Here is a 27,891-nt window from a genome sequence, read left to right as displayed (position 1 = left end):
CGCATCGCAGCCCTGCAGATGCTAAGGCCGGTACCTCAGCAGGCCCCTCCTGGGAAGTGGTCAACAGTTCACTACAGACCCCTGCAGCCATGAGAAGCAGGGTGGGATCAGTGGGGGTGTGGCTAGAGAGGGTTTAGAAGACCTGATTCAGCCTGTGTCCCTGAGGATAACTCTTTCCGAGCTGTACTTCAATAGCATGAGACCAGATTAGATGATTTCTAGTCTTTGAACAGAAACCTAAAATCAGTCTTAATCTTTAGTATTGAACTAAACTTTCCATAGAGATCAGGTAATAAAACCCTCTTGTAGCCCCAGAGAGAGGAGGTCAGGGAAAGTGCACATGGTGTTCCTGATGAGGACGGGTTGGTGAGCACAGGCTCTGTGTCAGGCACTCGGTCAGGGATTATTCGTAATCCTTTGGACAATTGAGAAGAGTAAGTAATAATCTCCTTTTACAGATGAGGAAACAGACTTCAAATGGCTAAATGACTTGACCAAGGTACCACATTGAGTTATCCAGGGAAATCTCCTATCAAAGCCACACATTTTCTTATATATATATATTTTAAAGATTTTGTTTATTTATGAGAGAGAGAGAGAGTACATGAGCACAAGTGGGGTGAGGTAGGAGAAGCAGACTCGCCACTGAGCAGGGAGCCTGACTTGGGACTCGATCCCTGGACCCTGGGATCATGACCTGAGCCGAAGGCAGATGTTTAACCAACTGAGCCACCCAAGCACCCCAAAGCCACACATTTTCAAGTGCATTTAGAACTAGGACACAGGTTCGTTCTCTTTGGAACTTTTATAGTTTTATGAGTATCCGAAACATCCAGCAACAGGCTGCTATAAAGACATCGTAGCGTAGCTATAGAATGAAATACTGTGAGTAAAAATGATGTGAACTAAATATATTGTTTTGTGAAAAATAATATAACAAGTTGATCATATAAATGTATATTTAGCCATATAAATACATCAAAGTGTCCACAGTGGTTGAGTGTGGGAGGTAGGATTTGGGATGAATTCCATTTTTCTTTTCTTCCCCATGAGAGTTTCTAAACCTTTTTACAATGAACAACTATGACCTTATTGCTTAACTCTCTTGAGCCTTTGCTCATCTGTAAAATGTGGATAACAGCGGTACCTACCTCCTCGTGTTGTTGGAAGGATTACATGAAAAAATCTGCTAAAATGCTTAACCTAGAGCCTGGTAAACTGTATATACTAAATAAACGTCAGTCACTAAGACAGAAAATACTATTTCAACATGAGTTCTACTTTCTCTTTAATTGTTGTTTAACACGTATTAATTTTAAAAGTCATTTAAATTAAAATTCACGTGGAAGTTTTTTTGAGAGATAACCATCATTCTGGAAGGTAACTGTAGCCACTGGGAGGTACAGCCCAACCAAAGCTGGACTGTAGCCTATTTTTTTGAGGCCAGGGCTTCAAGTACTAAAGTATCTGATGCTATATAATTAATATATAAACTTTACTGAAATGTAATTGCAGCAGAAGCTCCAGGGGGAGACTAAACTGGCTCATTTACCGTGGGATTTAGGCTCTGTCTCAGCATGTCCGGGAGCCTGGTAAAGGCTACCTCTCGTGTATCTACTTGTCTGTGAGACTGAGAATTCTTTAGGGAAAAAACCTAGGGGAACACAGTGCAGACACTTGGGCTTGAATTAATTAAAAAAAAAAAAGGCAGGTTTGCAGGAGAGGGTTGAGTTTGATATGTGTTTACTATGCTTTGGCCAAGCAAGTGGAGTGTTCAGCTAACCAAGATTCAAGGAGTGTAGAGTTGGCTTTAGAAGAGGACGGGGAGTCATACAGGGAAATGTAACAAGAATCTAAGGCTCTCCCTGGAGCAACAGCATTCATGGATCAAAGAGTCTATGGGCCTACTGGCCCCATCTGTTTTAGAAAAGAAAATTTGCTTTCTTGTTAGGTAAATTCCAAAACCAGCTAATGTGGCCTCCAGGATCCAGGGGATGTTGTTAGAATCCCAGAGAATGCTAAATCAGCAACCCTTTTTTCTCACTAATCTACGTAGGGGGAAAAAGTGCCGCACAAAATCCTCTGCTCATGTTTTCACGTTTCCAGTGTCTTTTCAGGATGAGCCCTGACAGATAGTTGAACAACTGCCCTTTGGATAGTGTATGCAGATAGCTGAGCGAAGGGCCTGGGAATTCTGAAATACAGATCAGATGACATTCTTATAACTTAGTTTTCTTGACTTCTCTAACATTCTTTTATCTGTCAACATTACATATGAAAATTGTATCATGCCCGAAATGTTTATCCCTGCAGTCAAAATCACTCCAGGTTGCAGTCTTAAGTGTATTGCTTTTGCTTTTATTTCATCATCCATCCTGATAAAAACTGGCATAACCTTGAGCTTGAATGTCTACTGTCACAGGATTAGTGTTTCTTCTGGTGACACACCCATTCCATTGGGTAAAATTTGAAGCTGCAGCAGGCTGGAGATGTGACTCTCAGCATCCAGAAAAGGGAAATATAAAAGAGTATGAGGCACAAACAGTCAGTTGTCAGGGTTTTTCCGGTCTCGGTAGGAGCAGATTTTTGCCGTAAACATCACAGGGGTGTGTCATCCTGGTTTTATAAGTCCATTACACACCTCCAGGTGTGCTGATCTTGTGATACATGGCTCAGCATCCATTAGAAGAGAAATCCCGCCCTTGTCTTCCAAAGTGTTCCTGGAAGGACCTAATACCTCATGCAGCTGTGTTCCATCTTATTTCTGTTCCTAAAGAGAGGAGATGGGTTAATAGCTGTATAGACAGAAAATTGTTTTCAGAAGGAGTTGGGAACAGAGCTGTAAAAACATAATGTCTTCCAGACCAACTTTTTATCATCCAGGCAATCATAACAGACACTCAGTATTAGTCAGACAGAGAGCTTTTCTCTCCTTTTCTGATTCCCCTTTAGAGGCTGAATTACTAATATCTCCTCATACTTGGTTTCTCAAGCAAGAGACCCATCTTAATACTTACAAAGTGAGCTTTCTTTATCAATTGTCTTGACTCAAATTTTCCTGTATCTGCTCCTCTCTTCCATCCATGATAATTTTAGATGCTCAGATCTCATTTTCTTCTCATACCCCTTGTCTTCATATTCACCTGTCCAAATAGCTTTACGACTTGGTATCTACCTACATCAACTCCAGGGGTAGATTGGGTTGCTGGGTCTCCTCAATTGTGTGACTTTCCTTCTACCTGTTTGCTTGTGTCTATGGAACTTGATCGCTTGAATCTGTTTAAAAGTTTCCTAGCTTTGTTTCAGTTTTCCTTGTCAAGTAAAGTTCCTTTTCTTATACAAGTTCCAACTCTTCACTGACTTTTGAGAGAAAATGTGTGCTTGTCATTCAGATCCAACCTACATCATTCACGTTTGTAAAGTTATCCTTATTTCACTGAATTAGTCTCAATATACTCACCTTCTTTTTAAGTTCTCTACTGACATTTTTCTTGGATGATTTTTTTTTTCTTGCTGTTTTAAAATTTTAAGCCCTAGCCTTCTAGAGGAGGCCAACCCTCATTCCTAAGAAGAATCATCTGAATATTTGGGGGTCACACTAACACACAAGGCAGCTGGTTCTGCCATAGAACTTTGTTAAGAACTACATAACTTACCACGCCTGACTTCATTTATCAGACATATGCATTCAGTGTCTCCTCCCCCTGAGAAAAAGGAACCAATGGGATCCCAAGGAATAACTTAACACTATAGTTACACCACAGAATCCCGAGACACACAATGTCTTTATTTCTCTCTCTCTTTCTTTCTTAAAATGAGTTTTGCTTTCTGCTGTCTCCTCCGTTAGATGTTTTTTAGGCTTATATGATAAAAGCTGTCTTGTTATTTTCCCTTTCCTTGATAAAGTTACATTTGTCTTTTGAGTTGTTTTTAGGCTGTTTACATATATTTCATGTCCGATAAATAACTATTTGACTAGAAATTTTCGGTTGAAATGTTTAGAAATCTTCTACAGAGCTACAGCATTAGAGTAAGGCTTAGATGGGTTTTTGTCCTAGACTGTGTCTGATCTGTTCTGCTCAAAGTTGCAGTGCATTAAGAAGTAATTTTATAATGAAATTGCTATCAGAAATAAAATCATGTCACTGAAAAGCTTTAGAACTAAAAGGAACCTGAGTATTCTAATTTCATTATTTTAGGATGAGGAAACCAAAGTGCAGGGAGGTTGCTTGCCCAGGATTTCAACAAGGAAGGAGGGCAGAGGGCGCCCAGGTGGCTCAGTCGGTTAAGCATCTGTCTTGGGCTCAGGTCGTGATCCCAGGGTCCTGCGATCGAGCCCCACATCAGTCTCCTTGCTTTGCAGGGAGCCTACTTCTCCCTCTCCCTCTGCTACTCCCCCTGCTTTTGCTCTCTCTGTCAAATAAATAAATAAAATCTTAAAAAAAAAAAAAAAGAAGGAAGGAGGGCATAGCAGAGCGAATATTGCCCCCATGAGATTTAGTGATATCCCATTTATTGGTATTCATATGCTTAACATCAGATCATTTTCCAAATACTTGGGGCTTATTTCTCCCCACTCCCCTGCCCATTTTCTCCATTATAAGGAAAGCTTTCTGACTTCTTAAAGGAAAATATTGGACTTTTGTTTTGGTTGTCAATGTTCATAACATTACAAATACAAATTATTATCCAGGGCAGTATGACTAGGGAGCATAAGTTCTATTTGTTTAGTCACAACAATAAAGCAAGACCTGGAGCTGTTGTTTCTGTTGTTTTTTATCGTCCCCCAAAGAGCTTTTCTCAAACTTTCCTGAATGTACTTATCCCTCCTTCCTTCCCCTTTGGTCACACATTTGAGCTTGCCACTTCTAATCTCCTGTAGGTTGAGAAATATTCAGGTAAATATTGAATGTTAAATAATATTTACTAAAGCTCTTAGTGAGTGATCAAGAACACAGTATAGGTTTTCATGCTGCAGTAGCCCCTTCTCTGTTTATTTATTTAGTTTTATTTTATTTTTTTTAAAGATTTTATTCATTTATTTGTCAGAGAGAGAGAGCATAAGGGGGCAGAGGGAGAGGGAGAAGAAGGCTCCCCGCAGAGCAGGGAGCCCAATGCTGGGTTCGATCCCAGGACCCTGGGATCATGACCAGAGCTGAAGGCAGACACTCAACCGACTGAGCCACCCAGGCGTCCCTTTTTCTGTTTATTTTTTAAATCTGGGTGATGATCTTGAGATCTCCAAGGAAGTGGAGAATAGGACATTTCTCACACTTAACCCTACTGAGAGGGTATCAGTGTTCACCCAGAACACTTGGTTGAAGAGGGTTCCTATCCATGTATTTTGAATGAATCCCCAAAATACTAGTATTTCAACTTACAGGCCTGAGAGAAAACTGAAATTCCACTCTTGCAAACATATTTTAATTTATAATTTCAGATTGCCTCCTATGTTCTGTGATTTTCTTCAGACCAGTAAATGGCTCCATTTAGAGCAGAACGGACAGGGTATACTCATTTCAGAGCCGTAGTGTGAGATGTGCTCTGAAGTCCCATGCTCTTGATCGAGGAGATGAAAGTACTTTTTCAGGGACGCTGGCTTTCCAGGCCTTCCCTCTGCTAAACGGGTAAATGCAAATATCAGAGGATGGCTGGCAGAACAGAACCGCTGGACAGGTCTCTCTTCTTGAGAAATGAAGCACTATTGTTTATAAATGTCAGCGTTCTCCATACAGAGCGGGTGCTTTTGGTTGTTTTTTTTTGCATACTTTTTTCTCACCTTAGGAAGAAACTTTTCTCTCTCTCTCTCTCTGTTTCTCTCTCTCTCTCTGTCTATGTACCCATTTCCAGCTAGTGATTGTAAGCAAAGTAGAGGAGGAAGGCGTGAACTGTGGTGGATCCAGGAGTGACTATCAGTAGCAGAAATCCCAAAAATTCCACCTAGCAACAGCCCAGTCTCACTATTTGCTCTTATTAACAAGGGATGAGGGGAAACAATTGGCAGCAAGACTAAATCAATTTCAAAAGTCAGAACCATCCTGGCTTTGTGAATTCCAGCCATCACTGAGTATTGATTCTAAGAAATACATTTCTTACTTCTCTGATTTCTATGTGTCCGTGGTTACAAATATTCCATTTCTCTGTTTACCCCAATATTAAAAAGTTAATTTCAAAGTGGAGTGTCAAATTGTTTTTGGTATTAGTTTTTCAAAAGAGAATCTTTGTTTTTAATATTCTTTCTTTCTTATATAGCAACTTTCATGTTAACTGAGATTGAGTGCTGTGAAGTTCAATGATTACCTAGAATTCCTCATTTCATTAATTTCATGTGGTCTTTCTAAGTGTTTGGCATTTAATCGATTAGAGCTTGTATATTTGTTCTGGAATATTTTGTCATGAATATATTTACAGACTTGGTTCTGTTTTGTTTTAACGTGATCAGTTGTGGTGTTTGAGGCCCTGAACAACCACAGGCTGGGCTGAGAACCTGCCTTTAGACACTGCTCCTCACAGGCAACTGATCACACGGTTCGAGCCTTACGGGAGCGTCAAGATGGCTGATAAGGAAGAGAGTGAATATTCACCCTCTCTCAAGAGAGTGGTATTTTCAGTCTGTATCATTTAGAAGTAGTATCTGCTGCTTGGTTGTTTAAAATAGATACTATCAACCACGATCCTTTACTTTGGATGAGAGTACTATTTTAGTACTTTTTTTTTTGTATTCCTATAGATTTTATTTTAGGATAAGAGTGACTTTAGCTATCCAAATTTTTAAATCATGTGGTTAGGGCTCTGCAGCTTTTTTTCATCCTTTATCCATCAATATTTCTTGTTCAGAGTAATGCAAATCGGTTGAGAGAGGAGAGAGAGAGTGAGTGGGGGGGGGAGAGAGGAAGGGAGATAATAGTGTATGCTTTTTGAAATAAAGGAAAAAATACATGAACAGAAAATAAACATGTAAAAAGAAGAAAAAGAGAAAAGAAAAGTAAATATGATTTGAACTGTAATAGGAGATGGAGCTAGATTTCTGTATTTTTCATGATAAAAACTTTCATGAAAAAATTTAAGGACATGCTATGTATTTTAAATAATGTTTTTAAAAGTATTTAGGCTACTGGAATCCCTGGTCATGGAATAAACTAATAACAGAATTTCAAAGCCATCATTTTAGGGGAGAAAAATGATTTTAGATTTTCAAGTGATTGTGATTCTGTTTCTTGACACAGAATCCAACAAAAGAGCTGAATGCTATATTCCTAGCCTCCCCTCCGCCCCCCCCCCCGCCCCAGGCTGTTGGTCGGTGTTAGGAATAAGAGCAGAGACACAGCAGGAAGAAACACAAGGGGAGCAGGACTTAGGAGGTGGACAAATCATTTTTTTTTACCATAGCTAAAAAAGCTCTTAGGGTACTGTCAAAACTTAACCTGAAGCTAGTCTCTGGGAATCTATGACCACCTTAGAAAATAGGGAAATGTTTAGATTGTCATTTCAAAACATCTTGGTCACCAAAAGCTTTGCATTTATTATTAAGATCTCACAAAAATAATGATTTCACTCTGCCACGTTGACATTGTTTATTCCCTATTGGCTTCTGACTCTGTCCTTCCTTCTCATTGCTCAACTTGGTGCGCTGACTTTGCCAAATTCCCAGCAGCCTGACATGCCCAGTGTGATCTCAAGTTGGCCCCGCTATCCTGTGTGATTCTGTGTTATTGTTTTACCCAGCCCTGGCTTTCCCACCATCTAACTTTTGGGTCCAGGACTCATGAACTTTGAATCTTATATTGTTCCAAATGGGCTTTCTCCCTAGGATGAAAGGACTCCTTTAATTCCCTGGGAGAATGTAAGTGTTTAGCTTTGGTCCTTCCCTCCCGGTCATCCCTATTAAGGGTCACCAGCTAAGACACTTAGTGACCTGTTCTTACCTGCATTTCTGTGCTGCCATTTTTTGGTCACCCTACCCACTATGGTATGCATTCACTTTTTAGGTCTCATCTACTTCATGGAGTGTCACAAGAATTGTATACCCCTTTCTGCCATTTATAGTGTCTAATACCCTCGTGCATGATTCAATCGGCCCAACAATTGTTAGAACAAATTGTATACTTGTAATTGTGGTAAGCATTTTGACAGACATTACAGGACAAATATGTCAGTGTTATTGGCTTAAAGGAGATAATTTTATTCAGTATCATTGATATAAAAGTTAAATTTGTGGGAATGGATTGGCCCTTTTGTACAAAACACACGCTGCTCTGCTCCAGCACACGACTAGAGGAAAGCTTTCCCAGGAGAAGCCCTGATAGAGGGACTACAATTCAGTCGACTCTGACATTTTCTTAGTTGGACTTGTCTTCTTGTGTATTGCCTCTGCTCCTTTATTCTGTGTCCTGCCCCCACTTCCTCCAGGCCAATTGTACAACAAAAATCCCTTCTCTGATTGAATTTAGCACGGTGGATATAGTCTTTCCTTCTCAAAACGTATTATTAAGTAGTAGGTAAAACAAAATGTGAATAAACAACAACAAATCCTCACACCTTACTGCGTGGTTTGCCAGTGGTGGTGGTGTGGTTGATAGGAGGAGAGAGCAGGGAGTTTTGCAGAACAAGTACATGTCAAGGGGGTTGCAAGTCATGAATAACACATCACAGTTCAAGGGCAATTCTTTCCTTTGCTCTTACGGGCTCCGGCAGGAAAGTAGTCCTCCAATTCTAAGAATACTAGCAAAAGGAGAAAAGCATAATCCAAGCTAAAATCTCGCACCTTCTAGGGCAGCATTTACCGTAGAGCTTTCTATGGGTCGGAACACATGTTCAGCTTTACTAGTCTCTACTTCTCACTCCCTACCTGCCTGGTCGCCATGGAGACCATTTTGTTTTCCAGAATTCTGGAATCCAACATCGCGAACAACATTCTCCATTGAAGAATACACAACAACTGATAAAATCAAGCCTTTCCTTATTTTAAGCCTTCTAAGCGTGTCTCAGACACAAAGGGAGATTCATTTCAAATTGTTCTTCAGGTTTTGCCTACTTCACACCTGATTTAAAGGCAGTGAGCGTTAAATAATACTTTATTGCCTTCTGGATTAGGTTTTCAGTCCTGCCTATCCAAATAACTTTAAATAAAAGACGGATGAGCCTAGAATTAATCACTCAAATATGCAATGTACAGTGTTAATGTCTGTTTATTGAAGTTTCCATATGCAGACAACGATGGAATATTGTGACAAGTAGTCTAGCCTTCCCTGACAGCCCTTTTATTGGCTATTTGCAATCAAGTAGCTACTAAACCATATTCCCTTGTAGGCTGCAGGGTCATTGCTTCGATTCTGATCAGGACATATCTCTACCGTAATGGTCTCCTACTCTCAAGGACTCAATCTCCGGACACCTGTTTCTAGGCTCACACCGAGAATTTTGGAATGAAGGTAAGAGTGCCAGCTGTCCCTTTCTGAGAGCATTTTCCCCATAGTAGAGGCTGGACATGTTTCTCTGCCTGCCCATTCTTCACTCTTACAGTGTCCAATGCACCTTGGCTGTTGACCCTTTTCTTGGTCCTTTGACTGTATCTATCTAGCTGCCTAGTCAACTTGTAAAGCTCTCCTGAGTGCTTATTGTTTGCATGGACTTTGATCTTCTTGCCGCCTTCGCGTTTTGGATGTTTGCCTACTTGAATTTGGCCTCACCTGCTGCCTACCTTTCTTGTTCACACAGAGACTGCTTCGTGGTCTTGAAGTCCTTAATCTGCGGCCACTCACGAATATAAAGAGCCAGCTGCTTTTTGGATGACTGTGTGATGATTTCAGAATTGTCTGTCTGCAATTATCGTGTCCTTTCTGAGAGTATCCTTGTAAAATCCAGTCTCTCCCTGTGGTTGTAGCTGCCTTGCTTAGTTTTCTCTATAGTATCAGATACATCATGTGAACTTCAGTCTTTATATACCTGTTTCAAAAATCTTGAAATGAGATGTGCTTGATTTGGGTATGAGAAGACTGATTACCATTTAAGAACTCATTACTGACTGGATCATTATTGGAATGAAGAATCGTGCTTAAGGGATTTCTTTTGAAAATAGAAATGAAGTATCGTATGTTTGGTGTCCATGGCAGCCAAACCCTTACTTGTGAAGAGGTTGTGATGTTAATGCCTGTTTTTAAATTAGGTTTTGAGAAGTTGGAAGAGAGCATGGACCGGAGGGAAAATAACTGAGCGTCAGACAGACTTAGGTTTTCACCCCAGAACTGTTTACTTACTCTCTGGGGTAAGGCATGCCACTTAACATTTCTGAATATCAACTTCTTCCAGACTCCATGCAGTTGGTTAAAGAATCAAGTGAGACAATATATGCAAAAGATCTAACATAAATGCTTAGACCAAAATAGGTATTTAATAAAATTACTAACCCATATCTTGTCTTATCAAACCCTTCATTCTTTACATGGCCACTGCCCTACACACAAATTTGATCATACTAATTTCTTTCTTTGACCCTTCAGTATCTTAGAATGAAGTAAGAGCTGTTAGAATGGAGATAAAACTCCTAAGCATGACCACAATGTATGATTTTACCCATTAAGGTACCTGAAACATGATGGTGTGCATGTTATAGAGGCCATTTTCTCCTAAGATGGTCAGATTTTCGGCTGGAAGGATAGACAGTGATGGGCTATCAAAGGGAGAAACTAGCATAGCTTCTCCGAGTGTGCAATATACATTGTTTATTGAAGTAGAAATGGACCACTTATGGCCTCAGTTCCCATGCAATTCCTGGAGGGCGGTAGTGGACATTGTCCCTTGGGTGCATGCTTGGAGATCTCAAGAGAATAATTTTGCCAAGTCTGTGTGTTTCTATGTCTCATTTCTTTGTCTCTCACCCTCTCTCTCACTGCATCTCCTTCATCTGCTCTGTTTTTCCACACTGGGAAATTCTTCCTAGACTAGAGTTAAGAAGCTGTCTCTAAAACACAATGCATTCTCCCCAGGTCTATTCCCCATTGACATGAGTCTTAATATTCCCCCTGAGTCATATGCTTTTGAACATATTTTTTGGTTGTGCTGTTTTCATTATTTTCCTTGGGCCATCCCTTACCCGAGCCAAATGAATTCATAGATTGAAGGTATAGGGGAGAAAAGAAAACTAGAAATAAAAATACATTGGTTAGTATTTCAAAGAGAGCATCTCATCATTTAAGAGTAATTCCATCACACTGATACGTTCTAGGACCTATTGACCATGCGAACAATATTTATGTGAGAAAATGTGTTCATAATTTTAGTCAAAGGAACTAAAATTTATTAGGAACATATTACCTGCTGTATGTATGTAGTACCGGGTAGATTGCTTCCTGTCATCCCATTCACACGGCTACTAAGTAGCAAAATTGAGGACTGTTCCAGCTCTGTGCTGGCTGATGAGGAGGGCCCAGAGCAAGAGGAGGTGATGAAAACCTTCAGGGACACTTCTCCAATTCAGGCTTGCTTCCTGTCTTGTTTTCCTGCTCTCTTGAGCTTTTCCTTTTCTTTGTAATCAGTAGTAGCCTTGTCTTTCAGCAAGGATTTCTCTTCTCCCCTGGGGACTGTGATAGAACAGAGTCTCTGTAATTTTTGACCTTATCCTCTGTCTCTGAAGTTAGTAAATAGATTTCTGTTACTGTTGTTGTTTTTAGCAAAAATGGGAAACAGGTGAGGAAAAAAATTAACTTTTTCAGGTCTGGTTCTGGTCCTTTCACAATTTGCTCCCAGGAAAGAATTTGTGCTCTAGTCTACATCAGGGGGACCCACTTCCAAATGGGTTGGGAATTATATCCTGTCCCATTGCTCACACCAGAATTTAGGCCCAAAACAGCTGAGTGAAGACTCATCTTCATGTAGGAGAGAAGATAGAGTCAGTGTTTATAAGAAAATCCATCCCAGACATTGTTTCAGAGGTCGGTGCAGGCATTCCAATGTGAAGGTGGGACACCTTTGGGAGAGGCACAAGAGGAGGAGATAGGGCAAAGCCTGTGAGGGATAGAGCTGCCCTCCCATTTCCTCTTTATTCTCAGCAATCTTGCCTTAGCTCTGTCAGCCTACCCTGGGTTATTTTGGACTGGTGTGTAAAACAGAGATGAGTAGTGGAAAAAAGATAAAAAAGGAAAGTAGAGGAATTCCAAGGATAGGATTGGAAATTCGATCAGCCATTTGGCTAGACAGATATTGAAATTAAAAAGTTGTGCATAAGTTAGTTGAATATATATTTGGAACCACCTAATTGGAAAGTTGGGCAGCATCATGTTTTCTTGGGTCAGATATAACTGATACCTGACTCAGTTTGTCAACTTTCCAAAGAACGTCTTCCTGATTTTTGCTTTTGAAATCTTTGCCTTTTCCAGCGTTTGCCACCCAATGTTCATACTGAATGTATTGGCCACCTTGGTTCTATAATGTTGTATTTTGGGGAGTCATGGAGGTCAAGGTCTCACAGAGCATTTGGGAAATGAATGAGATGGGTGTTTTCTGTAGTTTAATGTAGCAGAAACTTGATGATTGAATATGTCCAAGGCTGGCTGGTAGGAATAATAAGAGCCCCCATTTGTTAAATGTGTTCCCTGTGTCAGGCACTGTGGTTTTCAGTTCACATGCAGTAATTCACTTTGTGTTCAAAACAATTCTGTGGAATACCATCATAACACTATTAAAGCCCAGCTGGAGCAGACACACCTATGAGATATATAGGGAGATAGGGGCTGACATCGAACAAAGAAATCTCTGATGGACAGAATGACAATTAACAAGGACCAAACAAGACAGAATCCATTATTATACATATAATGGAAGGAGGTCAGCCAGCAAGTGAGGAATAGATCATTGAGGCAACTGGTGCCAAAGACTACCAAAAAAATAAGGATCTCTGAACAAAAATCCATGGTTCTTAGGGAATAGGTAGGTAAGCTTCCTGTTAGGAGTTTCTAAGAAGACATCTAGCATTGATGACTATCTCCCAGTATATTATTCCAGCTTCTTTGCCCCACTCTTTACAATTCCACTGAGTGAAACACCTACTTAGATTCTGGTATGTGTGGTTTTCTAGAGCTCATGAAACCATAATATTAATAGTAATCCAGATTGCATTGTACATTGGACTGTGAGCTTTGAGCACTTCCATTTTTAAACAACCCTCATTATCTCCAAAAGATCTCAAATGCTTGACAGGTTCATGAGTATATTGTAAAATGTTTGAACCTCTGTACTTATAATACACAAACATCCCTATAAACATTGTTCATGCCAGAGCCTTTGTGTGCTGTGATATGAAACTAGTGGTCAGGCAGAAGGACAGTTGAAATCCTCTTGAAACATAAATATATTTGAAGATTGCTAATGAAAGACTAATTGATGCTAATAGGAATTAGTCAATTTTAATACTGTAATTTGTTCAGTGTCGCAATAGCAATTAAGAAAAAAAAAAGAAAAAGGTTGAAATCTCTAAATTCTATGTTGAAAGATTCAAGGTTAAGATAAGGTTGTAGCATAGCTTGTTTTTTAACATTGTTAAAAATAATGATCAAGTTAATTAAAATCGAATTATAATGGTACCATCTAGATAGACTCATGACAGCCAATTTAATGAGTTCCTTTGAAGGTAGCAATAATAATTAAGCTATTTTGAAACCAGCTCAATGTTTTATATGGACTCTCTTGTGCACATTTCTTTCATGTCCCGTTGGTCAAATTTTGTAGCAGGGTATTTAGACTGTGGACTCTAGAAATAGCTGCGGCCCTGACTGCTCTGTGATGAACTATGTGTGCTACTTGAGAAAAGTAGTTACAATCCGTGTATGTTATCCTGCTCTACACCACTTTTCCACCTTCAAAGAACACTGGTAACACCAACGGGGAGGGAAGAGTCTAAAGCAAAAGCCCCCAATCTTTTCTCAACCACTGGGGACTCTTCATGTCAAAGTATTTAAAAGTCTTCTCTCACATGAGTAGTTGTTTAGTGTCCTATTGATTAACCAAAGGTATGACGAAATTCTATGATTTGAGGAGTAATTTGCATTCTATAAGTCACAACTTCTGCATACGTAGGGGAAATATTAGTGAGTTCTTGTTTAAGTCTATGATTTTTTAGTTCTCAGACAAAGCTGCTATATTTTGTTCTTCCCTTCCCTTCTCTTCTCAGGATTGGGCTGTTGGTATTAGAAATCCGGAAAAAGATAGGTCCCCATATTTTGGCAATGATAAGTCAATATGAGCAGAAAGCTGGGAAAAAAGAGAGTTACCATGGTGTACATATCGACACACCTGACAACCTACTTGCTCTTTGCATGAGGATGTTTTTCTTCTAATTTACCACAAATTCCTACTTCATATATTAGTTTTTGTAATTGGAACAAAATAAAGGTAAAGGAAGAATGAAGCTGGATATTTATTTTTTGCCCCTGATTCTGTGAATATTGAGACTTTACGTAATGAATAACTAAGGCTGTTTATATAGTAAATAAATCTTGACTTTACTAGGCTCAGGAGTGACCAATGATGTTAGTAAACATTGCTCAATGTAGATAATTTATTAATCTTCTTATTGTAGCCTTTTAAGTAAATAATTTATTTTTTATTTTAAAGCCTCATGATTGCTCAAAAACCACACAAAGTTCTGATAAATATCCATAGGTTGAGTTATTAAGGCTCATTAGTAGCCTAATAAGGAGTTATTACACAAATTTGTCATGGTGTCGTAGGTTGTTACAAAGCTGCATGTTCATAGACTATTAGTTTACATTTGAGCACAGTATATGTCACCCTGGAAAGGGCTATTTTTGTAGGTGATCCCTGTGTCTATTAAATAAAAAACGCAATCATAAAGTCACTAATCTTAGCTCGATAAAATTCAAATGCAATTTTTTTACTATTAATGGGTTGTTCATGTATACATTACAAAGTTATGTATTTCAAAAACATAAGCAGTAATTACAAAGTCAAGATGGGTATAACATGGTCAATTAATTATATTCACATTAAGAGTACTGAATTTTTGGCCTGTTGGACATTATGTTTAGAAATCCGTTTCCTTGATGGGGCACCTGGATGGCTCAGTTGGTTAAGCGACGGCCTTTTGATTTAGGTTTAGGTCATGATCTCAGGGTCCTGTGATCAAGCCCATTACACTCTGTGCTCTGCATGGAGCCTGCTTCAGATTCTCTCTCCCTCTTCCTCTGCCCCACCCCCAGCCCCCACCCCCACTTGCTCAAGGTCTCTTTCTCTCTCTAAAAAATAAAAAATAAAAACAAAAGAAATAATTTTGCTTACCAAATAATCTCAGAATATGATAACCTATTAAAAGGAACTACACGTAGATAAGGCTAAATTTAGATAAGCATTTTAGTTCTAAAGCTGACATCTTTCATTAATAAAATTAAGGATCAATATTGCTATAATCTTCTTTCCATTGAAATATTAACATAAATCCTTCATCTCAAAAATTCTAAATTAAAATTATCTTTGTGTCCAAAATGTAACCCCTTTGAGTCTAATTTTTAAAAAATACACTAGGGGACATCATGAAGAGTTAATAAGTCATTTTATATGTGGCAAGTAGCTTAGTCTTAACTATTTGTCTTACAATATTAATTTTATAAAAGTTTTAATGAAATGGACATTTGTACAGTGATCCTCCAAAAGGAGAGGAGAGATGGGGGAAAAGGTTACTTTTGAATCACTTCATAAGCAATTAAAGTTAGAGATTAAACTGGAGAGACTTTATTGTTGTTTCAGGCTTTCCCAGTGTGTAGTGTTCAATCCAGAAAATATTTCAGTGTTTACAAACTGACTTTCAGAAGATTTGATACTATCACTAAATTTCTGTCATTTATTTATAAATAGTGAGTGTTTTTTCTATTTTCATACAACTCAAAACCAGAGATTCTGTGCAATGCATGCTAATAAAAACCTCACATGGTAAGTACCTGGACAATGTTCCCATTAAATAAATTCATTGTCTTCTGGTCTATAAAGAAATGCATTGAGAATTTAAAAAAACAAATGAACATAAAGATAAGATGTCAAAATGTCTTTACATACTGGTCAAAGTCAAGGCTAGCATCTGTCTAAAGCAATAATATAACATTACCATATGAAGAGTTAAGTCTTTTGTTTGTCTGTGAAGATAATGCCATTAACTTTCAGAGGCCAGATATGAGCTGAGAAAAAACTTCTGTATTGTAGCATTATTTCTGCATTATGTTAGAGGGAAAAGGACAAATGTACTCTAAACCTTTTTAATTTACTCATTCTCGGTGGTTGAGTATAAATTTCATGAAGGCACAGATTACATCTGACCTGACTTTGCATTTTGCATAGGCCTTGCATTTGGGAAATGTCAAAAAACATTTTTGGCCTGTGTAAAGGAGCCATCCATGTACATATCAAATGGCTACTTCCTCAAATTTGCTCATTCCTCCCAATATTTTTTTTCTTGAAAAACTATCAGCATTGGGCTTAACTACACTTCACTTCTAATTCCTTGTATAGTGCTATAGTATCCACAGAAGTTTAAAGAGACATCGGTAGGGACATGGATAAAATTTACATTAATAACGGACATTTATATACTGGTTAAAATCTAGGCTTTAGTCTTTAGGTTCTGAGTTTCCACCCAGTAGGATCAGTGGAAGTCCCCATCCCCACCGAGCCTCTCACCTACCTCTCATAGGATATGGGCATCTTATGTCTCCTCCTTGAGAGTTATTGGTATTTTCCTGCCACATATCTCTGTGCCAATGTCTGTTCTCTTACCTGGTGGCCTTAGTCTGGCCCAGGGTTGGACGTGGAAGCTGGGTTTGATCTTGCTGTAGTTGCACATTGCTTGTACAGATGCTGAACACCCCTTGCTCCCAAATGAGACAGGAGACACTTTCTCTAGCTGATCTTAGAATTGTTTTATTGGGCTCCCTAAAGGGTGATCACATTCTCTGTCATTTGTTTGGTTTTGAAATCCCCTTTCTTGAGGAATTTGGAATCATTTTCTCCAAGTTTGATTCAGAGGACCCTTGAAGGGGCTCATGTAATGTCCCATCCAAAAGCATCCTTCTTCCTTGAATATGCATCAGTATCTTGGGCTGAAGTCTTGAGAATTCAATTTACATCTCATGGGACAATTTCCACTAGAGCTGCTTAAGCAGTTTCTTTTACTGGTCTCCCTGTTTATGAATAAAGCATGCCAGGCAGAAAGTTCTCCACTGAAGCCTCTATGACGGATGGAGAAAGCCCAGCATTCAGAAACCCCACCATTTGTCCTCCTCAGCCTCAACCCCAGTTTAGACCACCTTACTCCCAGCCTAACTTCTCTACTCTTGCAAAGTCAGCCTTCACAAACTTGCTTGCTACTGTTTCTAAACTTTGAAAAAGTTAAGAAATTTGAGACAAGAAAATAAATGGAGAAGATAATAACTTTGTAGTCTTATTTTTTTTTTGTCTGCTCAATAGCCCACATCTTTTAAAAATGCTAATTTTAATTCTAGTATAGCTAACACAAAGCATTATTTTAGTTTCAGGTGTACAATATAGCAAGTCACCAATTCTATACATTTTCAGTGCTCCGCATAATAAGTGTACTCTTTAATCCCCAGACCCCCCACCCACCTTTCCTCTGGTAACCATCAGTTTGGTCTCTATAGTTAAGAATGTTTCTTGGTTTGTCTCTTTCTCCCTCCCACCTTGTTCATTTGTTTTATTTCTTAAATTCCACATATGAGTGAAATCAGATGGTATTTGTCTTTCTCTGACTTATTTTGCTTAGCATTATACTCTCTAGCTCCATCCATATTGTTGCAAATGGCAAGATTTCATTCTTTTTTATGGTTGAATAATACTCCATTGTATATATATACTACATCTTCTTTACCCATTCATCTATCAATGGACACTTGGCTGCTTCCATATTTTGGCACTGTGAATAATGCTGCAATAAACATAGGGATGCGTGTGTTCTTTTCAATTAGTGTTTTTCTTAATAGCCCACATTTGAACTCCCTTTTGGTCACTGTCTTCTTGAAATATTCTGTGAGTTTATTTTGAGAATCTTTCAAAAATCACATTATCTTATTGATTTTCTAGACAGTTTATGTTTGGTAATTTTCCAAATATCAAAGAACTAAGTATCCCCAACTCTATTCTTTACATAACCAGCCTCTATCTTTTTTATGTCTTAAAAAACAAACTTCTAATTTAAATTTTTCTTCAGTTTTACATCAAGATCTTAAAAAAACCCAGTAGTCATTTCTTAGGAACTAATTTTCAAGTTTGTAAATTATCTAAACCACTTTCTGTTTTTTCTGTTATTTCTACCTGCTCTTTGGCCAACTCACTGTTCATTAGCACCTCCAACTGATGGTGAACATAGCAACAAGAGGGAGAGCAATTATTTTGCTATTTGTTGGAAACTTGAATAAAAGGTTTGGTAGGATAGGACATTAAAATTAATATCTAAAATAGTATTTAAAATTGGTCTGTAGGAGGATTACAATCTTCTTTGTCATCAAAGAATGTAACAATAACAATTATTATCAAGTATTTAACCAGTATAAATGATATGAGAGAGAAAAGCTTTGTTGTCCTTTGCATAGGAAGATGTTGCTGCTGACACATAAGTGAAAAGAATCCAGAATTTGAACTCAGATGGCCTGGATTCAAGTCTTATCTCATTCTTCAGTAGCTTATGTGATCCTGAACAAGGCATATATGGTGTTTCTCTCTGTTCTCTCTTCTGTAAATTGTAAGCAATAACAGATTTTTCATGGGGCTGCTACAATGAAAAGACATCACATATAGGAAGGCACTTTAAAAACTGTAAGGGATATTTCTGTTATTTTATTATTTTTTCTCATTATTAATGTGTTTGAATGAATTTGATGCATTTATACCTTCTTTAATTTTCACACAAGGTAGCTTACTAAGTTGATGGTTATGTCTGCACTCTGTAACACTAAAACATTTTATTGTCCTTGATAACCCCACTAGTTGTAAGTGACTTAGAGTAATGACCTCAGCCCCAGGTCTCTAGTTAATTAAGATACAATCCAAACCAGGAAAATAACATTTGTTCACCACGGGATCACTTGCACTTGTATCCGTGTTTATTGGTAGTATTAATAGGTTAGCTGAGTATCTCAACTCTATTTTCTATGACTGAGTCAAATAACCATAATGAGGATCTTCTCTAAGTTTGAAAGTATCTGAAGATAGGTAAAGCAGGCAATGCAGAGGGCAAGAAAAATCGAAAAATGAACATCCATTATTTAAAGAGCTTAGAATCTGATGAAAATAGGATGAAAGGAGGATTTCCTAGACAAATGATAAGGCTTGGAATATATATGACATTGCCGTTAGACCCATGTAAAGGACCCATTGATAATTTACTTTCTGTCTGCTTGAGTATAAGGCATAGGAACCTATTTTTAAAGTTACACATAATTAGGTAGCCATAAATAAATGGTTCTTGGGACAGAATGGTTTTATTTCAGTGGTAGTATTTAATGTTCTGCAAAATGCAAACTTAATGAGAAGATTCTGACATGAGAATGAGTTTGCAATCCACAAAAAGGTATGGGTATTGAGAGTAAGCCCATTTTGCTGTTACTCAGGTACTCAGATGGAATTAGATTTTTAAATATTTTAAGTTTTATCCCAGTTTTATATTAAGAGCTGAGTCCACAAGTGGGAAGTTGCATGTCTGGAAGAATGTTTCACCTCATGGATGTGCATGTGTGACATGAATGTGCATGGTGTGAATGTGTATGTAAGTGGGGGGGGGGGGCTTGTACGAGCATGGATGCCTGTACTCATGGGTGAGTGGATAAAGGAGAGAGGATGTGGTGAGCTGACATGTGAATGACGGGAAAATGAAGGCTATCTTAGAGAAATTATGAGTTAGCAAGAACAAGGAAACTCTAGTAGAAAGCAAGAGATTTAGAAATGGCCACTGAAAGTATAAAGCAGGAGATTTTTCTGGGAGCTGACTTGGGGGGTGGGGTGGGATTCTGCACATCTTGGAAGGGAGACTTTAGTTCTTTAACAGAATCCAGTAAACTCCCGAGTCTCGGTTTAAACAGTATCAAAGAAAACCATTTTAATTGGAAACTGAGGTTTGAAATTGGGGCCCAGGCAAAAAAAAAGCCTTACTTTGGTCAGTAATATGATTCAAACGGTTATATAAGACAGATACACACAAAGAGGTGAAGAGTCACTTAGACATATTAAAAATGTTAAACATATTAAAAATGTTAACAGTACTTATCTCTGAATGGTTACATCATGGCAATTTTTAATTTCTTTTTTTTTATGCTTCTTTGAAGTTATTAGTTTCATGAGTTAACATATATTAATTTTGTAATTAGACAAAAAACACCCCACTATTTTGAAAATAAATTTAATCATGGACTTTTTTTTTTTTTTTAATGATCTAATCCAGGAATCTAGGGATGATGGAGTGTGACACAGGCTACCACCAAAATATACCAATTAAATAAGAGTATAGTGATGGTTGATATTATACTCCATGCAGAATCTAAACAGGTACATAACATGCTTTACTTTTAAAGTCCTTGCCTGGGGTGCCTGGGTGGCTCAGTCAGTTAAATGTCCGACTCTTGGTTTCAGCTTGGGTCATGATCTCATGGGTCATGGGATCGAGCCCCACATTTGTTCCGTGCTCAGCAGGGAATCTGCTTGAAGATTCTCTCCCTCTTCCCCTCCCCCAAGTCACTCTCTCTCTCTCTTTCTTTCTAAAATAAATAAATAAATCTTTAAAAAAAAAAAAAAAAGCCCTTACCGATAGCAGGCCTGTGATATGATGGAATTACAGAGTCAGGAAGGACTCCGATACCACAGTAGCCCTTACTTCTTTTGTGTTTCCTCTCCTTTATTATCTTTCTCACCCAGATTTAGCTGGATATTTTTGATCCCACCATTTTAATGTAGTAATACATCCCTTTTCCCTGAATCATGTGATCCATAGTTTTGGGGGTGGTAGGCATGAAACTCCTTCAAATCTCTTCCAGCCTTTTTTAGTTAAGACAAAACTAGATTTTCTCAAAAAGGAACTTCAACCAGGAAATAAAAAGAAAAAACAAAACCAGACATTTTGAAATTGACATGTTTTAAAGCACAGCCTTCTATCTTAATACTGAAATCAGATCTTGGCATGTTCCAGTACCCACACAAATTCTGCATTGTTGGTGAGAGCCTGAAGGAAATGTTAGGATTTTGGCAGTTGTTGACTATTCAGTTTTGTTACTATGTTTTTTGCCCTCTTAGGAATGTATGTTTTCCCAAAAGAAAACATAATTAAAGAGTCCCAGTGTCCGATATTAACAGGCAAGTGGGTAACATGACAATACATTACTCTATGTTAAGGTCTTCAAAGAATCTGGCAAGGAATCTGAAATTTTTCAGAAAAACTGAAATTTTTAAAGTAGTAAAGTGTATTAAAATGTATTTTTAATTCATATGTGTTTTCTTTTCTTTTTTATTTTATAACTGGAAATTTGTACCTCCTAATTCACTTCACCTATTCCCCCCCTCCATGTGGTTGATAGTTCCCTCTGACTTAGGTACTTGAACATTAGACAAAGTGATTGTACAAACTCTTGTTGAGGTTCCTCTAACTAAATTCCAGTCAAAATGGCCGGACAGAAGCAGCATCCAGGGGGCTTTGGAGATGCTCTTCTGTCCTTGACTCTGGCAATACTGATCTCAAACTTGTCCAAATGCAGTGAGTGAGGCCATTATCTTCTCTCTCTCCTCCTGCTCCTCTTTCTTCCCTTCCTATTGCATTTCTAGGTCCCTGAAATCCCCCTGGTCCTAGAGGTATTAAACTTTTCCCTTGTAAATCTGAGGTCCCTCAAACCCTGCCTGCCTTTTCTACTGACGTTCATAGACCCTTCTTCTGAGGGTATCTGTGACTTAGGAATCTTTAGGAAAGTTAGCCCTCACTCTTGAACCATTTGTGGGTTTTGCAGAGTTTATCTCAAGCATGCTTTTAACTCAGTATCGAGCTGACTGCTAGAATTCAGCTTTAAGTGATGCGCTGGCTAAGTTCTCCCTAGATGCTCTGGGAATTGAATGGCAGACGCCATTTTCCCTGGAGTCTGGATCAGTCACATCAGCATGATCTTTTGATTAGAATCTTTCACATCTCTGTTTAAGAGTTTATTTCTCCTTTAAAGTTGCTAGAGTCTGTCTGAGGGATGTCTCCCAGTTCTGATTAATACAGAAGTAAGAGAGGAATAACAGACTGAGTCCACTGAACAGCCAAGCATTTTCTAATTTGGGTTATACTCTGTTGTAACAAAGATCTTTGCTAAATCTCTAAGGGGCTTCTACAAAAGGAATACAGTGACCCTTATCTTTCTACAGAGAAGTGAGAGGGAAAGCCAGGGACTTTGGTAGATATACTTCCCCCATGCTTAACCCTCAAGTGAGAATCTTCCTATCCTTCAGTTGTACTATCTAGCTTAAAATAATCATGTACATCACACATATCAATGAGGTGATATCAAATGGAAAGTGTGGAGACAGAGTCAGGAGATGTGAAGGGCAAGGTTTGGATACAAGGCTGTATCCAGAGGCATGTCCTAACCTTTTGGATTAGGGACTACCCAGTAACCACCCTGAGTTTAATTTTTTATTGTCTTGAGTCTAAATTGCTTGGGGTAATAATTGTTAGGTCCTGAAATAGGTTACTGATGTGATAGTTTCCTTGTCTTTTTTAAATGTCACAATCTTGAATCATACTTACTGACACTTGTCTTCCTGAGGCTTTGGGGTCCATCAAATGTGTGCAGATTTCATTTTGGTTAATTTCATTGTTTTCTGGCTTTCATCTAAAACTGCCTATTGGCATTTACCTGCCGGGGTGTAGCTGAAACACGTAAAGCCATATGGGTTGATAAAGGTCATTTAGTCCTACCAATTAGAAAATAAGCTACATTGCTTGTGGTTGGGGATTCCACGCACATTTTTTAAAAGGAAATGCCAAAAGAAAGGTTTTTTTCCTCCTTGCAGAAGTTAATTTGATTCATTGAAGGGCTGAGAATTCTCCAGCCAGAAAATCAGTTTTTTAGTGGGGCATCAGGCTGGGACCGGGCAGATCCCCAAGAAGAAAGACTCCAAGAAAGAAGATAAAAGAAAAGAAAAATAAGTGTCTACACAGGCTTTTACTTTCGTTGTTTCTAAATTTGCATGTGTGCTCTTCCTCCGTATCACTGGAAATTCCTAATGAGAACACTCTCATTTTGTGTCTTAAAGAAACTTAGTGATGATTTTTAAGCAATCTAAAGCAGAGATCTTTATAAAGCTTTTTGAAGTAATTGACCTTCCAGGTAACTTAGATTGTAAGATCTAGATTTGAAATAGGCATTTTTGGTGGTGATGGGAAGAGAGGGGGTTGCATCAGCAAAAATTTTACTGTTCTGTCCCTTCTTTCACATTGTGCAATTCTGAGAGCTCTTAAACATGATAAGGAAGTGAGTATGCTTTGCATTTCTCTAAGGATCTAACTGAGGGCATCCATCTAAATAACCATTTCTAGGAATGCAGGTTTAATGACCCAGGTAATTCTGATTGGAGAAATTAGATTTTACAGAGAGAGCTGAGGGAAGCAAGTGAAACCTGCGTGTGGGGTTTGGCCAAAGAAATGCAGAACTCCTGGAGGGCAGGAGACATGTATTTTCCATCCTTCTCTGCACCCAGAGCCCCAGATTTGTGACCGATACGTATCTTTGGTATACAAGTAATGAAATGAGTAATGTCAGCTGCGGAGGGATGGAGGCAGGGCAGGCTCTGGGGTAGCCCGGCGCCCGGCTATGTTACTCATGCTCCGAGATAACCTAGCGGTGAGACCTGGGGCCAGGACACCGCTCCTCCCGGCCTCCCCCGTAGTGCGGCTCTAGCTCTCGAATCTTCTGAAGCTGCCAGTTGCCAAATGAAATCTGAAACCCTGGGCTGCGTCTGAGGGTTGGCCCCGCTCAGTTGTTCCAGCCTCTTGTACTGTATATTTACACATTCACACACAATCACTCTTTCTAACTTCTGTGACTCTTTGCGCAACTGCTAGGATTTCTCAAGTGCATGTGGCAACTCAGCCCAGCTCCGGGGGAAACCGGCGGGGCTCCGGAGGGTCTCCAAGACCGGAGGAGCTGTCAAGACTGCGGTGGGGACAGGAGAGGATCGAGGCGTAGGCGGTGGTGGGGGGAAACACCCACAACTTTCCACCCCCGCCGCAGCTCTTTCGGCCGCTGAGCATTTCCTCCGAAACCACAGCTGCGGAGCCACCAAGTGCATGAGGCGCAACACTTCCCCTTGTTGTGGGAAGTAAAGTAGCCGTCCCTCCTCCCTTTTTCTTTCCCTTTTCCTTCGGCTTGCCCTGGGAGCCTTACCCTTTGGAGCAGCCGCGTCCGGCGTCCATCGTGTGCTCCGGGCAGGGTAGGTGAAGCTGTGCGGGGGTGTGCGCCGGGGCCACCGCGGGAGGCTGAGATGTGGCCCGGGTGGCGCGCGGGGGCGGCAGGCACAGCTGCCTGCGACAGGGAGGGGAGCTGCTGGGGGCGAGGAGGGATCGCGGGAACCCGGTGCTGGTGCAGTGTGTGTGTGTGTGTGTGTGTGTGTGTGTGTGCGCGCCCGGGCGCACGCACGTTGGGAAACAATGTCTTAATTTTTAAAAGGAAGAAAAGGAGTAAGATGGTAGTATGTGTTTCTGGCCTTAAACGTAGATGGAATTAATAAAAATTGTGCAGTTCAGCTTCCTTACTATCCATCCTTCTTTCTCCATCCTCTCCCTACCTTCCCTATTTGTTTCCTCTAGTGTCTTACGAGAGCTTCCTAGATAACAGGCACACAGAGGTAGGTTTTAATAATGAACATTTTTATTGCCAACGTAAAATAATAGGGGATCTTTGGTGAATTTTAAGCCACCCAAAAGATTTTGTTTAGATTTTTGAAAAGTAACTTTTTTGAAGACGTTATCTATCCTCTCGAGTATAAATAGGTAATTTGTTGTCATTAAAAAAAATAGTGTGGACTGTATTTCTTTTATAAGCCCCCAAGTAGAAGGGGAGATATTACTCTTTGCATAATATTTCTTAGAGATATTAAGTTTTCAATAGCAACTACTAATAGGTAGCCCAGACTCCCTATATGTAGTTTGTGACCATTTAATTCATTTGAACTAAGAGGTAATCTCCAGACTATTTGTGTTTCCATCATAGTTTTTGTTACTCTTTTTTTTTTTTAAACCTTAGCAAGACATCATCATTTCATCTCTTTCTAAAAAGAGGAAATACATAAATCATGCTGGGTATTTGAAATATAAAAGTTCTAAGGGGTTTGCTTATGCATAAGTAAAACAACGTGTGTTGCTGTGTCTGCTAAGGAAGACAAATTAATTGAAAGCTGGGGATATTTACAGTACAGTTAAGAGCTTTACTCAATTACTGAGAAGATGGACAGACAGATTAAATACAAACAATCTGTCCCCTGATTCTAATTAGAACTCAAAACCAACCCTTAAGGGCAAGAATGGCTGTTGGCATTAAGCTGGGCATCATAAAACACGGAGAATTAATATATTACAAAAGCCAGAAAACAAGTATAGAGCCACATCAGACTTGTTAAGATCTCGCTCTCCCTTTTAAATTTCTTAATACTTCCTCTTTCTGGGGACATTTCAACTTCTAAGGGATCCCAGTAATACAACGCCCTTTTTTGTCTTTCTTGAGTGCCTGAGTTTTAGGTAAGAAGTCAAGGAATCTGTTCTTTAGATCCATTACTTAGTTGTCAGAGAATTCACCTTAGACATCTTGGAGGACTGAAATACTGGCAAAACTTTAAAATAAATAACATTCTCTTTCCACTCAGCAGAGGTATGTTCTTAGTGGAAGACATTTAAGTGAGGATAAAGGATAAACTATGAGGTTTTTAGATCTGGAATTTAGTTTGAGGTATGTGTAAGGAATACACAACCCGTGTGAGAAAAAGAGGGAGAATCTGTAAATTTTTTTCTACATCTGAAAGGCTGTTGAAACTCAGCCTGTCCTTGGCTTTCAACTGTATTATTTTGTTTTATTACTTAATCTCAGGGATTTCGGATTGAGAAGTAGATGGTTTCTGAGTAATGTTCTTTTGTGCTGTGTGTACTGGTGAATTTGAGTCGTTTTGAAAATACAACCTAATAGTAAGAAAAATAAGTAAGAAAAGATAAGTAAGAAAAACTAAGTTCTCAAGAAAAAAAATCACTGAAGAAGAAATACTATTGTACCTTTCCAGAAAAGAGCATAGGTTTAAGTGTAAAAGAGCAAAGTGTCCTGGGTTTAAATCTCCAGTGAGGTCCTTTCAGGTTTTGCTTGGTATAGTAACGGCCAAAGCTCTGAGAATTTTTACTGGTCAGGGCTTTATTTACTGTGTGATCTTGGACTCTCTAGGATGGAGTGTAGGGGGTAAGGGAAAGGGCAGGAAGGGTAAGGAATGTGCAACAGGTGGTAATAAGTGGTTTGAGTCTGATTACTTTGCGCTCTTGGCCAAAGCCGAGTTGGTGTTTACCAACAGTGCCTTAGCAGTTTTGTTGTGAACTTCTGGCCCATTCAAGTGTGTTTTCTTTCCAGCTCGATTAGTGTCCAGGTTGGTTTCATAGGGCTGAGAGCAGGCAGAAGTGCTGCAAAATCCAGCCCATGCATTTTGTTTCTGTTCTTAGTGCTTGCAGGGCTGTAGGCGCATCTCAGTCACCTGTGGTTATTTTCCGATGGTATTTGCCGGCTGGTGGTAAAAGGGTTCTTCCCTGGTGAGTTGAGCTTATGAAATGCTGATCCCTTCTTTCTGCCATGTGTCAATTTTTGGTAAAGGTGAGCGCTATGGAAAAGCAAGATGGAGGAGGTGGATAGAGCCTCAGCTTGGAGGCCAGTGGAAGGCACAGACCCTCAGTTAGTCACCCCTGGGTTTGGAGGAGGTTGACGATAACAAGAACCTGAGGCATCTATTCCACAATGTCACATTTTCCTGAGAAAAAAAGCCTCTGAGATTTAAGATCCAACAATGCTTATTTACTCTTAAATCCATGGCTAAAGGACTAACATTTCTCCCAGATGGAGAAGGGTATTTAAAAGTGAAATTGTTAATTGTCAACTTTGCCATGAAGTTAATGCTCTTCATGGGAAGAGTTCAAGCCTCAGATCGAGTCTTGAAATGGTAACTCGTCTTGTCTTCGCTACTCAAACTCAAACTTAATAAGATTATGATGGTTTCAGTGGCTAATTAGAAGCACATTTGGAAATGGGGGGATTGTTCTGATGAGATTCAAGGAATGTTCAGTTTTCAGAGGTTATTGTGTTACATGTGTGCTTTTAAGCAGCGTCTATACCCAACTGTGGCATTGCTACAATCAATCTTTATACAGGACAGATCTAATTGTGTCAATCCCTTGTTCTAAAACCTTTGATGGATCCTGGGATTCCAATTATCCTAAAACAGTAACACTAAACTCTTCAGTATAGTGACTAAGCTTTTCAAAGCCCTTCCTTTTTAGCTTCTCCTTCCTGCACAAGGGCTCCTCATTGTTCACACTTCTGATTTTTTGCTCATGGATTTCCATTCTTCAGGAATTCCCTTTGCCTGGAAAGTCCCACTTGGTTCTCAGTGGTCCATTTCAACTGGAACTTTCTCTGGGAGAATTTACCCAATTCCATGCAGAAAAGATAAATCATTTCATCTTGTCTGCCTCCGTGGTGTTTTGAACATACTTTGAATAGTTATTTTGAATACTTTTTATTATTAAAATATTACTACCAACCAACTATAGTGAGCTCCTTAATGGTTATATTGGTGGTAGAGGACCTATCTGCATCCTAGTGCTTAGCCCAGTGCCTG

General features: G+C 39.2%; 1 protein-coding gene and 1 long non-coding RNA gene across 2 annotated transcripts in view; one reads left to right on the top strand and one right to left on the bottom strand.

Moving 5' to 3' along the window:
• Window positions 1-896: 896 nt before the first annotated feature.
• LOC121101422 lies at window positions 897-26,227 on the bottom strand. Its single transcript, XR_005833396.1, has 3 exons — window positions 24,417-26,227; window positions 11,314-11,579; window positions 897-2,770 (listed from the first exon to the last, which is right to left on the bottom strand). It is a non-coding gene; the product is annotated as an uncharacterized LOC121101422 (long non-coding RNA).
• The window catches only part of ARHGAP24 (Rho GTPase activating protein 24), a 489,199-nt gene continuing 485,427 nt past the window's right edge, over window positions 24,120-27,891 (top strand). The window contains exon 1 of the mRNA XM_008706156.2: window positions 24,120-24,462. The gene's annotated coding sequence lies outside the window, so the exon portion shown is untranslated. The remainder of the gene's footprint in view (window positions 24,463-27,891) is intronic.

The sequence above is a fragment of the Ursus maritimus genome, unplaced genomic scaffold, assembly GCF_017311325.1.
Source record: "Ursus maritimus isolate PB19 unplaced genomic scaffold, ASM1731132v1 scaffold_8, whole genome shotgun sequence".
NCBI classification, from domain to species: domain Eukaryota; kingdom Metazoa; phylum Chordata; class Mammalia; order Carnivora; family Ursidae; genus Ursus; species Ursus maritimus.
This window is presented reverse-complemented; position numbering and strand designations above follow the sequence as displayed.